Raw genomic sequence first — 13980 nt, 5'->3', positions numbered from 1 at the left:
GGTCGTCACCCCCAGGCCGCTAGGAGGAGCCCTCCGGACAGCATATTTGCGCCCCGAGTTCCAGCAGGGCCTCATGGACTTTGTAGTGTTTTGACACAGCCCTGCTGGATACCTTGGGGGCCGCCAGGAGTCGCTGTAGGGGGGCTAGTAAGCTCTTGTGTGCCCTATAACCCGGGAGTGCATCCCAGTCACGTGACTGGAAGAAGCGATGTGCTCCCGGGATGAAGAAAAGGACTTCGCCCTGACCCGGAAGGAAAACGGACTTGTGGGTTTGGCTTGGAGCCACTTCCGGGTCAGGGGCTTTAAAAGGACTCTGGGTGAGCCCAGACATTGAACTGAGCTGGGAGGTAGGGTGGCGATGTGTCTGGGAGAGGAGGAGTATTGGATATAGAGAGAGTTTATTGTTTAATGAGTGTGGAGTGGAGGGTGCTTTGTGCACAGTATAATATTATAATAAAGAATTATTATACTTTCACCTGGTCCGAAGAGTGGTACCTGAGGGTTCGAGAGGTGGACTACACGCATATCTGCTACAATGGATAATTAGGTTTAAATGAGCAACTGAATTTCATCAACATATACATCAAAGTGAAAGCTATATTGAATTTAAAAAAGAAGTGATGAAGTATGTTTAATATTTCTAGGCTTGATGAAAATTATTTGCTGAAAATGAACTAAACTGCATAATATTAGCTCATAATAACTTGCCATTATTTCTCAAGCCTGTGTTAAGTAATGGTGTGTTCAGTAGTTTCCAAGATGTGCTTAAAATCTAACAGCATAATTCTGTGTATAGTTCACAATAATAAAAGTTTAAGCTGTGTCTGTGTTGTAAACAGAGAAAATGCCAGATCAGAACTTTTCAAAAAGGTTTAAGTGTTTCAACTGTGACTGGAGTAGTGAGGCTACTATGTTAAGGACTTTAGAAAGAAGTGGTGTGTTTGAATTAATTTTATTCTTTAAGTACATTTGAGAAATGAGTATCATTTCTTCAATAAATGCCGGACAATGACAAATTTAAAGCATCAACAAAGTTGACTTTAATTAATTAAAATTATGAATAGGTATTATGGTCATGTGTCAGCTAATCTCTATTTTCTGAGATGCAAGATTATAATTCTGTATTTGATGATATTAATCCATCCATTCATCCATTTTCCAACCCGCTGAATCTGAACACAGGGTCACGAGGGTCTGCTGGAGCCAATCCCAGCCAACACAGGGCACAAGGCAGGAACCAATCCCGGGCAGGGTGCCAAAGATGATATTAATGATATTAATAAATCTTAATGTATTGTAGTAAAAAATATGTCATATTGTTTTTGTTCTTACTATGCATTTCCTGGTATGGAAAGAACAAAATTAAAATTGATTAAAGAAATTAATTCTCATACCTTCTTAATGTAATTTAGAGTCATATGGTCAGAGCCCATTTCGACAGACCTGGACAGTGTGTTAACTCCTTTGCAGGGCAAAATCGTACACACATGGAATTGCCCCATTTAGGATCACCTGATCTTTACATCTTTGGGGATGTGGGAGGAAAACTCAGGCAGACAAAGGAATAATGTACCACCTCAACATGGACAGCATACAGATACAGGATTTGAACCCAGGACATCTGTGAGGCAGTAGCATTACCCAGGGGACAACACTATATTTTAATAATACTGTGAAATTATTAAGCAAATATGGAAACTGCATACTATACTTTTTTCACATTTATTTGAATAATCCAAGCAATATAACTTTGTTCAAGTTCATAACTGTCAGATGTTTGCCAAATTCAGCAACAGTGTCTCTGTAGACATCGCTACGCATTGTGCAGCACACACAGTCAGTTACCTAATATGTGTGGGCCCCCTTCTATGTAGGAGCAGTCCAGTCAAGATGATGAAAAGCAAAGTGTTGTCTTTGAAAGAACTGCCGCATTATAAGCTAACTTTGATATGCACATCAAAACCTTCACTCAAAAGAGGTGACTTAAAAAAACGTAAAAAGGTTCATGGTCTAAACACAAAAGGCATGCAAGACATAAAGAGAAGAATAAAAACAAACAAAAACAAACAAAAAAAAAAGCCAGACAAAAATGCATAAACAAAGAGACAAGCAAAAGGTAAAAAAACAAATACGCTGATAAAATATTCAACCTGCAAGCACTGAAGTTGAAGTTTTCATAAATGGACTAAATGCACAATGCTAGAACAAAAAGCTCTGGTGAGCTTGCCTCTCCCATTAGTGCTGCCTAGCAACATACAGAGGTAGGAGGAGTCATGGGCAAATGGCACATAAAGGAGAGGTTGGGGTAGAGCCCATATCCCATTCCGACAGTAAACAGCTTACTGTACACTACATCTCCTATACATAAGGGGCAAAACACAATTAAAGTCTGATATTTTCTTTTATTCCTTCTTTCGTGTACATCAGTATAACTGTAAAAAACCCCTTTAATACTTATGCTAAAAATCGAATTAGTTGTTCTTGTTGGCATACCACAAAATTTTTTTTTTGCAATCCAAGGTTTACAAACCTAAGAATTCTGACTTTTTAAACTCTTGCTCAGAAAACCCTTAAATCCATTGTCTTTTCAGCTTGAGATACAGGTATCTATTAATAATAATAGTAAGCAACTTTAGTATCCATCTAAGACAGGTTGAAGTCTATATAATCAACACAGACCACTTTTTTTTTTTTTTGTGCATGGGTTGTCCACATGGTCTGGTATAATAATACACGCCCAATTTCATAAACACAACAAATAAGACAGTAAAGCTTCACCTTCTACCCTTATTGCACCTCTTGTCTTCTCCATCATCCTGGCAAGTGAACTCTCATCTGTACTTTAGCCGATTCCAATGAAGCAGTGGTTACTGGCCTCTTTTAAACTCAAACTTTGGACTACTTTAGAGGTCACTCCTGGTATCCTCTGAACTACCTCTGTGTCAGGCCTAGCGCTACAACATTCCTGGGGTAGTCTGCCTAGAGCTCCCTTTTGCGACCCCAGGTTATCATTGCCAGACTGCTGACCTATTTTTACCCAAGGGCCAGATAAGCCTGGATAGGTCTCAATAGCAGCCTCCTGCTTATAGTAGTTACAGGGCATAAGAATGTGCAATCTTTTATTGTCCTTCCACTATATTTACATCTCTTGAATAATTCAAGGGATGGTTTTTCCTGCATCTCCACCTGGTATTCCTGCCGGATGACCTCCTGTCTGGGATATGTTCATGCCGCTGATGATACAGGACCCGAGTCACCTTTACAAACCAATTTTCTTATTTTTAAACCCTTATTTGGTATTTTTATTATCATTTTTGATTTTTTTTTTTACTGTCTTCTACATGTTTTGCCTATTTTTACATTTTTTTCTTTTTAATCCTAGCAACTGGATGGACACACAAATACACAGACACATACATTAAAACGTTTCTGGCAGATAGGGTGGCAGAATTTAATCTCAGATCACTGGGTTTGTAAATATAATTTACCATAAAGAAATAGGTTTCTGAAATTGTTAATACAACTCATTGTCTGACTGCTGTTCATTATCCCCATATGACCAACACATATTTATTTTCCCTAAAAGTATGTGCTTCAAGCTAAGACTTTTGAAAGAAACCAAAAAACATACAAGGGTTGCGCAATCATGCAAACCTTCTTGAGGGTACAAAACAAGAATTGTATTCTAGAGAGAGCAGGAATAAGAAACCAGAAATTCTTAAACTTTTAGTTCAGTTTTCCTGATCAAATGCAAGTCTTTCATAATTTTAATTTAAACATCAGACAGGGGATATCGAAAATCTCTCAACTTTAAATGCAATAATGACTGCTGTGTGACATATTGGTACATGTGCATTGCTGCAACTAGAAAGACTTACTGGAAACAAGTGTGAGAGAAATGGGAAAGAAGAGAAATAAAGAGAAAAAAATTGAGTAAAATATAAACAATTACATGTAATTTCAAGAAATGCAAAAATGAAAAAAAAATATTGCAAACATGCTAAAATGGCTTTAATTTTCTGTAGAATCTGACACTCCAAAGGTATCCAGTATTATATATTTGCCTTTTTGCATACATCAGAAAGGTTTATTGCTTTTCTATAACTTATGTTGTATGGTCCTTTATATGAAGCGTGTTTGCATTAGTTTTCTCCCATTTTATTTTCACTTTCTGAATCTTCTTAAAAATGTACTTGGTATGAAACTGTTTGCCACTCAGTCATAAACACGTGCCCACACAAATGCTGCATGTTTGTAGGTGGTTATCCCAGAGAAGTCACTGAAAAGGGATCTGCCCTGATGTTTAGAGGATAAACAGTCCCACCAAAATACATTCATCTCATTATAACAAACATGTATATGGCACCCAGAATTCTAAATGTGTGATTTATATATTCAAACAGTACTTTAAATATGAAACAATTTAAAGTTAATTATTAGGTGATAGTCCTTCTGTAAACATAATGATTCATCTGTAAGGACTCACCCAGAGCAAAGGTCAGGTTATTTACCAGAATATGCTTGTGTTATGTACTGTAATTGAACATTCTCTGTCTTCCTGTGTTGAATGCTGACAAACTTAACATCCATTTACTTTATTAAAAAATAAAGTGGGGTGTATTAAGTTGAGTGTCTTGCTGATTAGTTGTAATAAATTGTGATTTGTGCCCACAGGGATATGAATCCAACTTTAACCTCTGCCGAAGAAAAAAATGGAATTTCAATACCACAAAATTAAACCTCAGTGACTAATAATTTACAAAGCATACACTGCAACCAAATTATCAATATAACATCATATTATAGGGGCCATGGAAATTCCTACTCCTACAAATTACATTAGGTCCCTCTACTTTCATTCCAGAAAGCCTTAACCAAAACTTTCAAGCTCTACAATCAAATGGCTCTAGTACGAAACAACCCTATAAACACGATCCTGGATTTAAGTGATATGTTGTCCATGGGGTCACTTTGCTCAATGAAGTACCATGGCTAATAGGCCCCAGTTCACCCTAGCATGTACAATATCCCAAGTTAAGAGCATCTTTTAGGAAATCATGTGGTCAGTTTGTAGCTCCCTCTGTAGGCCACACTTTCTTTACACATGTTGTCTTTCTTTTCAAGGATTCAGAGTCTAAGGCTTCTTGCTTTCACGTCTCCTAAACTTGGACTGTATAACCTTGGTGCCACATTTGCCCTTTGCAATTCATTTGCAGGATGGCAATAACTTACAGCTTGATCATGCTCATTTGGCAAAAACAACCTAGCTGCACAGAAAAATTGTGTGGCGCTATCCATGTAGGGAAAGCAAAGAATATAATTTCACAAAGAGTGGAAAGCAATGACTGAAAGAATGGGGAGAAAAAAAAAGGTTAGTTCAAAATGCATGTTGTCTTCTTCTAGCTTAGGAATAACATGACTAAATCAGAACAGATAATACCGTGCAGTCATTTACTCCTCTTGGTGAAGCTAAGAGAAACAGTGAAAATCTAGCTGTAAATAGCTTCCGTTTCAAACACTCTATTCCTTTCCTATATCAAATGCAAAAGCAGGAGCAATACTCAGCATAAATAATGTGCACCAGAGAAAAGAGAGCAAATCAAGTAATTTAGATCAGGCAGAATGAGTTTATGAATGACTGAGTATGATCAATGAGCCAGCAAGCAGCTCAATGTCCAAAACCGTGAGAGGGAATTTCACTTTGTGCTGCTTCATACCGTGCTGTAATAGTAGACAAATCATGGCCATGTTAACTGTAGAGCAGCACATTACTGCATAATTCAAGCATATCTAAGGAATGGGATGACAAAATTCTAATAAAGTTCAAGAAAACACTGAAACCTCCTAGAAGCTATAATAATCTTAAAGGAAGAAATGGCATCAAAAGAAAGTGAAAATGAGGTGCAATGTTAGAAATTGAGGACAACATAATGGCAACAACCCATCAGCTAGTATATGATAGATCAGGTAAGGAGAATCTTTACATTACTCAATCAGATGGAAACCTTCTAGATTGTAAACCACATAAGGAGAGCTAGCCTAACTTTAGACAACTACCAGACTCACCTTCTTGGTTCTTTATGTACCTGAGCAAGTACGATATATTACTATTTACTGCGTTCAGTATGGTGCATTATAAGAGAATATTAGTTAAACCGAAAATAAAATATGGAAAATATTAAAAGATTATTGTGCAAATGAATTAAAGGCAGAAATTAGCATTTTGTTTTTGGGGGTGAGCAACCCTTTCCTGAGAAGATATATAACTCTTCCCCGTGGCTAAATATTAAGCCCAGTACTGTTCTATTTTATAGAACTGGTTTACAGAAAAATAGGGAATTTAATATTTACCTGGTGGAATGCAGACAGTAATGAATAAAAACAGGTCTCCAGAGTGATCTGAATACTATACAAGATATGCTATGTGAGAAGCAAACATATTGCACAGTAGGCTGAATTTTAGTAATTGTAAGGTAGTGAATTGAGGGTTTTGGGATTGCAGAATTATTCTAAAAAATAAAATTCCCAGAATTTGTGGCAGCAATTTATGTAATGCCATTCTTCTGAGTTTTTGTGATCCATAAAATTAATTTTCTGAAGCATCTTTCTACATGACAGCACGGCAACAGTCCTTCCAAAACATATCAAGTGCAATACACATGCCAACCCTGGATAAGATGGTACATGAACAGGACACACAAAAACACTCTTTCATGCTACATCAGTATGCCTAAACATTTGGGATGCTGGAGGAAACTGAAGTATTCAGCAAAAAACTACTTAGATAAATGGGGATGTGGCAACTCTAAACTGATATTGACCAGACTAGGAATTAAACACTGTTAAAATTTGGGAATAAGCCCATGCTATACCACACGGAAGATGAGAAGTAAATTTTCTTCATCGTAGGTATATTTTGAATAGCACAAAGGTTTTCAAAATTAATAGATCATTTACATCACACCTTTCATTTCACAGATATCAATGACTGCAAATTTTTAGTTGAGTGAAACTGCAATTGTAATTGATGTTGGTATTTGTTCTTATAATAATATAAATTGGTTTGAGTGAGAAGAAATCAATCACTGGAATCTGATCAACTTGATAAATGCCTATCACCATTACTAGCACAGTTCTCAGTGCAGCTGGCCATAAAAACTTTCAATCCCTGCAGGCACTGCACAGTGGGATGCGGCATCAGTGGCCATTATTTTGTGCAGTATCACAGAATGGATTAGAAAAGGAACTAGTTTCTGGTGTGGAAGTGACTGATGTAACGTTAATAAGGTATCGCATTGAACAGTATCCAGCAGAGTGGGCACTGATGCCACCCAGCATGACTCTAAGTGTCAGTATGAGAAACCTTGATGCAGAAGGCTTTACCTAGCCAATTTTGAGACCCCATTAATCCTTATATATGTAAAGTTGCTAGGTACAAGGCACAAACGTGTCTCGCCTCTGAGTTACAGTATGTTTATGCTGTATCAAAGACCTAAGTTACTGGAATTTACTTGACCTCTTCCCTTCAAGCCCTAAGTCACAGCAGGCTAGTAAGTGAGGCAGAGTAGCAGCTGCCACAATAGAAATCTAATAAAAATGTCAAACTGTATTCTTTTAATCAATCAGCTTGTCAATCTTCATTCAATGTAATGCCCTTCATGGTAAACACCATAACAAGTAATTCACAATACAATATATGAACAAATCAAGAAAAAAGTAAAGTTGTTAGGATAGGACATTAAATATTGCAAATAAATGAAGTGTCATTCACTGAGTAGAATATGTCCTTTAGTGGGTGTCAGATGTCACACAGGTTCCTACAAGGGAAACCGAGTAGACAGGGATTTGAAAGATTGGAGTTTAGGAAGTATAAGCGAGTGTGAATCAACTTCACCAGCTTTGGTGCAAATGAAAGTGACAACAGGTGCATTGGAGAGGCAACAGCAAGACAACCCCAAACAGGGAATGGTTTTGCAGATGGTGGCCACAGACAATTGCTCCCTCCTTATCTTTCCTGACTCATTCTTCTCTAGATTTGCATTTTGCTATTGTCCTTGTCACTACTTGTAGAATGAGGTGGTACCTTCAGCTGATTCAGGTTACACAGGTAATCCAATTCCTCCAGGATGGCACATCCACAAGTGCCTTTGCAAGAAGGTTGGCTGTGTATCCCATAACAACCTCAAGAGCATGGAAGAGATATCAACAGACTGACCTTTACATGAGGAGAGCTGGACAGGGCTGTAAAAGGGCATCAACCCAGCAGCAGGACTGATATCTGTTCCTTTATGCAAGAAGGTGCAAGAGGGGCACTTTCTGAGCCCTGCAAAATGACCTTCAGGTGGCTACTGGTATGCATATTTCTGAATAAACTTTCAGAAACAACTCTGTGAGGGTGGCATGAGGGCCTGACATCCTCTGGTGGGACCTGTGCTCACAGCCCATCACCACTCAACCCTCAATGGGTTGTTGATTTTGGTTTCCATTGACTGTTGTTATTTTGTTCTCAATGAATTAAACAGTATTAGTCAGTAAAGATTTTCCACTTGTTTATTTCATTCATTGAGATCCAATGTATGATTTAAGTGTTCCCTTGATTTTTGAGCAGTGTGTTATATATATGATAAAGGACATGGGCAGATTTGCATTCCATCCGGTGTGGATAAAGGTCTCATGCCTGGCTGGGAGGCCATTATAGTGGATGGTTCAAGGGGATGGATTGGAGTTCTGTCCAGGATAGGGGTTGTTTTCGTTCTTGGTCAGCATTCAAGGACAGAGTGCCACCTAAGATGATGTATTATACCATTGTGCTGGATGCCAGTCCTGTTTTCACTCCTGAATTGCAGCATGGAAGCTATAGTCCAAAGGACTGTCATGTTGGGGTAAGTGGGTGCCACCAAAAGGAGCTGCCAGATAAAGGCTGCCCTGTCCTAGGTTTGGTCTGACCCAAAAGTGCTTCCTGATGACAGTGCTGTTGCCCCAGAAGTTCTCCTAGGTCTGGGATGAAAAGGAGCTGGCTGCTCTGCCTCACCCTAACAAATTACAGTCAGGAGAGAAATAAGACAATGCTCACCTGGGAGGAGTAGAGAAGAAAGAAAAGAAAGGCATTGTTTTTCTGCTGATTTAAAAGAAACCAGTGTGAAGTTATTTATTTTAATATATATTGGTATATGGGTATTTGAATATATGTATATATATATATATATATATATATATATATATATATATATATATATATATATATATATATATATATATATATATATTAGTATATAAGTTTATAGGGCCATTTTTATCATTTGTCCAAAAAACAGAGAAATTCTTACTTGTGTTTGCAGACAAACATAAAACATATTACCACTCTCCTGCACAAACAGACTTGTCTGCAAAAAAAATGGTAGGTGTTCTTTATAGATTTGAGGATGCTGAATCCAACTCTGGCTACATAATTGCTGTATCATATCCAGTTTTTGAGAGATGAGGGCTAAAATAAAAAATCACTATTTTAGAGAAAAAAATTAATATTTTTTCAATTATTTATTTAGACTTGACAAAATTATAATTTATACATATCATTGTTTTAGATATGATTATTACTAGCAAAAGGTATTCACTTGGCATTGTTTTTCTTCTTATATCTCTGTGAAGATGTTTCATGGTGGAATAACTAACAGATGTCTGCTAACATAGACTCACTCAATTTTCCACTATAACATTTGAGTGATGTCTTGGTGGAACCTCTCCCCAGAGGCCAATTCCATGTTCTCAGGGGAAAAAAATCCAAATGTGTGTGTGGGAAATTGATTTTTTAAAGACATGTTGCACCCAAGTGCTAGGTAGGAAGAGAGAATCTCCCATAATAGTTCCTCATAGTTTTCTGCCTTTGTATTCCTAAGAAAATTGTGGAACAGTTTTTTTTTTCTCAATAAAGGAAAGGTGTGTATTCTTTTACCATTTGCTTACCTGGTCAAGGCAATGAATGGATCAAACCAACCTTGCATGTTTCTGTAAAAAACATTTAAACAACAACTTTCTCTCCTCTAGAAAATAAAATTGTGTCTTTCTAAGGTTATAGGTTAATTCCTGGCTATTTTGAAGGAATAAGAAGATAGAAAGAAATACTAATTGAGAGAAAAAGATGTGTAGCGAATACTTGATTTTGGATCATTTCCATTTCAACAAACATTAAAAATGAGAAAGACTGCCATATTTCAGCTCAGATTATACTTCAAACAATATTTTGAGCATGGAAAATACTTATTCCATTAAACAAGCATAACATTAACATTTTCAAAACATAATTTTTCACTGAATACAATATCTTATGAAAATTCTTTGTGGTAGAAATTTTCACATTTCTGAAATGGACTCAGAACAGCTATATCTTTAAAATACACCATTTTTGTTTAGCAAGGGAGAATATTAGTGAAGACCAGTGTTATTACTGAGTATAAGAACCTTGCCTTGAAATATCTGTCTCCCTTCCCTGAAAAATCTCAAATCATATTTGTCATTAACAGACAAGCAGAACAAAAAAATGTATATTACTGTTGTCATGTATTCTGTATATATTTAATATACAGTATATATATATATATATATATATATATATATATATATATATATATATATATATATATATATATATATATATGTATGTATATCCATCCATTTTCCAACCTGCTGAATCCGAACACAGGGTCACGGGGGTCTGCTGGAGCCAATCCCAGCCATCACAGGGAACAAGGCAGGAACCAATCCCGGGCAGGGTGCCAACCCACCGCAGTATATATATATATATATATATATATATATATATGTATATATATATATAAATAAAGATATGTAGTGTGTTTTAACTTCGTTTTAGTTTGCTTTTGTATTTATTTTTGAGTTATGATTGTGCATTTTACGTGTAGATAGATAGATAGATAGATAGATAGATAGATAGATAGATAGATAGATAGATAGATAGATAGATACTTTATTAATCCCAATGGGAAATTGTAACGTAAGATCTGCTTAGGAGTACTTACTAAGTTGACTCTGTGGGAGAGATGGTAGTTTTTTCAGCAGGATGTTGATCAGAATTGATGAGATTATTACATAAAACTGTTACAGACTAGAGTGTACAACTTTCAATCCAAGGTTCCTATTACACCACCTAAGTTGGCATGAGACTGTTACTATTGGCCCAGCAATGATTGGGCCATCATCAGGGTAGCCTACATAGATTGCAAGTGGATCACTTAACAGCCATGACAGAACAGCAATTTGAGAACTACTGACTGATATTCACTTTTTAATGTCTATTAAGTCGGAAACGAGAAGGGCTATCTCTCATTCATTTTAAATAGAAAAAAAAGAGTTAAAGATCTTGCCATTTCCTGAAGAGACAGAGCAGGCTAATAATTACGGTTATACAGTATCAATCTGTATATCCAGGGCTTTGCATTCTGCCTTATTCCCTCCTGAAAAGCTGTGAAGACTGACACATTTAAAATTACTTAGGAATAGTTACCAGTAACGGGCTCGATCAGTTGATCTTGACAAATAATATGCATTATAAAGATTCAACATTAAGACTCCAAAACTTCAGAGACAAACTTCACCTATCCTTAGTTCTACTTGGAAATGTTTCATGGAAGTCGACAGTGTCTAACAAATGTCTTTGCTTTAAAATATCACTAGTACAATGTATATAAAACAACACTGAATCATGAAAGAATCTAGACAAGGAGTAATATATATGCGATGTTTAAAAATGCCATCCTGGGAGACGTCGGGTAAGACCCTAGGCAGGAGGGCCACCCCGTGTATGTGATGCGTGTGTGGCGGAGGGACAGGAAAGAAGGCGGATAGCGAAGGCCACTCTTGCCATCTCGTGCCATATCCCGCTTACCTCATTCCCAGTATTTGAATGAATGCGCAAAAGGAGTTTCACACTTGACTCATTCTTCACCACCGCCCCCCAAACCCTTTCTTTATTTCTCACTCTCTCTCTCCTTATACCCTTCCTTATCTCACATAGACCCAAAAGCACGAAGACATACCAATAACCTTGTAAGCAGGGCAGTGCAAACCAAGTGCTGTAGACTGGATCAGAGTGGAGTGCGCGAGCGCAGCGTGGAGGTTGCGCGCGCGCGCTCGCGCGTGGGAGTCTCTCGTCTTTTGCTTTCGCGCTCTCGTTCGCGTTCTCTCTCCCGCCTCACTTAAGAAGGCTAGTCACTTCGCAGGAGAGCTGCGATGCTGGCCGTAACCGTGATCTTGTGGCAGTGACACGGCGCAGCCCGCCTCCAGGCAGCTGCTGGAAAGCAAAGGATCCGCAGGAATCCAAGATCGAGTCGCCGAGAAGAGGGCGGCAGCCAAGGACTTGCGGCAGCAGGATTGGGACTGCTTCTCCTGCGGTGATGCGCGAGGGAGGTTGGCAGCAGGCGGCTCCCGGTAAGTGAGACAGCGAGTGAGCGAGTTCGTGCGTGTAGAGACCGCGTCTTTATTAGCTTATTAAATGATTTTAACCTTTCATGAAGCCAGAGGTTGGAGTACTCATGCACATTTATTCTACCGCCACCGCCCGGATTTACCTATTTCTGTAGAACATCATCAAAATAAAGAATGGATGAAAGAGCAGAAAAATGAAGGTTAGCCTACTGTGCGGACACAATTCGGCGATGTGTCACGCGGTCTTCCATATATGAAGCGCTGCTTTCTAGACAAACCTCGAGTCTTCTCGCTAACGCCGTCTTCTTTTTCCATATCTATCGCGTCGCAGCATCCATGCTATCTATCTATCTATCTATCTATCTATCTATCTATCTATCTATCTATCTATCTATCTATCTATCTATCTATCTATCTATCTATCTATCTATCTATCTGCTTTTCGGGATGTCCTTTCCTATATACATTAATAAATCAAAGGCATGTTTATAGCCCGTTTTTACAGTATTTCGTTATATGTTTTTATATAAGGACGTTTCTAGATGCCATTTATTTTTATTTATTGGACTTGATAAACCAAGGCTAAACCAAACAAAATCAAACAATACCATTAAAATTAAGTAGTATCATTTTGTTTCATTTTTTTAAACACGTAAGGTGGAAATGGCTCTTATCTAGGTGCTGTTGGTGTGACTGAGGACCATTCTGCGCCCTCTTTAGGTGGAAAAAAACACATCCTATTATTTACGAATCGATTTTTTTCAGTGTACTAGCTTCAGAAAAAAGGCGTGCTTGTTTAAATAAAATTACAATAATAGAAGGTGCCAGCACTGGGCTTTATTGTCCTACGGTGTACGTCTTAATGTATTTACCAGTTGATGGCTATTTAATAGAGCGTATTTCTTGGGAAGAGGCAGTCATTGCACCTGACCTGCATTACATGGCATTTCTTCCTCCTAGAATGAAAATGACAGTTTTGGTGTCTAATGCGGTTGGTGGAATTAATACATTGAAATGTCAGGCTGAACATTAACTCGGTTTCCATTCGTTCCTAAAGAAGCTTGTAACTGGATGTGCTGACATTTTTTTTTTTACTAAATTTAGCTATGAAAACATCAAATTGGGTTTTAAGTGCATTAACGTTAATGTGAATATCATCAGAATCACCCTCAAATACGAGCGATTATTTAAAATGTTTCTATATTTTTATATTGTATGTACTGTATATATGGATCAAAGAATTGATAGTGCTTCCTTGCTTTTCTTCGGATTTTAACGTTTCCTTTCCTCTGTCGTGTGGCAGCCCTAACTGTTACACATTTATTTCATAATTTCTCCTAATTCCTTAGAGTAAATATCTATTTATGTAGTATAATATTCATGTAATGAAATGTTGCTAGGATTCATGGGAGAGACATGCCCATGAAAAGGTTTAATAAGATTCCCTATGCCTCAGTCAAGATGGTTGATGCTAGCAGGTACTGAATATGGTGTGTTGCTGATGTTGCAATTAAAGTTGCAGGGATTTTTTATTTATGT

At 37.5% G+C, this 13980-nt stretch overlaps 1 protein-coding gene across 5 annotated transcripts in view; it reads left to right on the top strand.

Annotated features, from left to right (window-relative positions):
* Nucleotides 1–12157: 12157 nt before the first annotated feature.
* lingo1a (leucine rich repeat and Ig domain containing 1a) overlaps nt 12158–13980 on the top strand; it is a 146275-nt gene continuing 144452 nt past the window's right edge. For 3 of the 5 annotated variants that reach the window (XM_051920861.1, XM_051920859.1, XM_028823309.2), the window contains exon 1: nt 12158–12444. The gene's annotated coding sequence lies outside the window, so the exon portion shown is untranslated. The other 2 variants (XM_051920860.1, XM_051920858.1) reach the window with 1 other exon arrangement.

Source organism: Erpetoichthys calabaricus, chromosome 17 (genome assembly GCF_900747795.2).
Source record: "Erpetoichthys calabaricus chromosome 17, fErpCal1.3, whole genome shotgun sequence".
Taxonomy (NCBI): domain Eukaryota; kingdom Metazoa; phylum Chordata; class Cladistia; order Polypteriformes; family Polypteridae; genus Erpetoichthys; species Erpetoichthys calabaricus.
The sequence above is the reverse complement of the archived record's forward strand: the minus strand, read 5'-3'. Positions and strand labels throughout refer to the sequence as shown.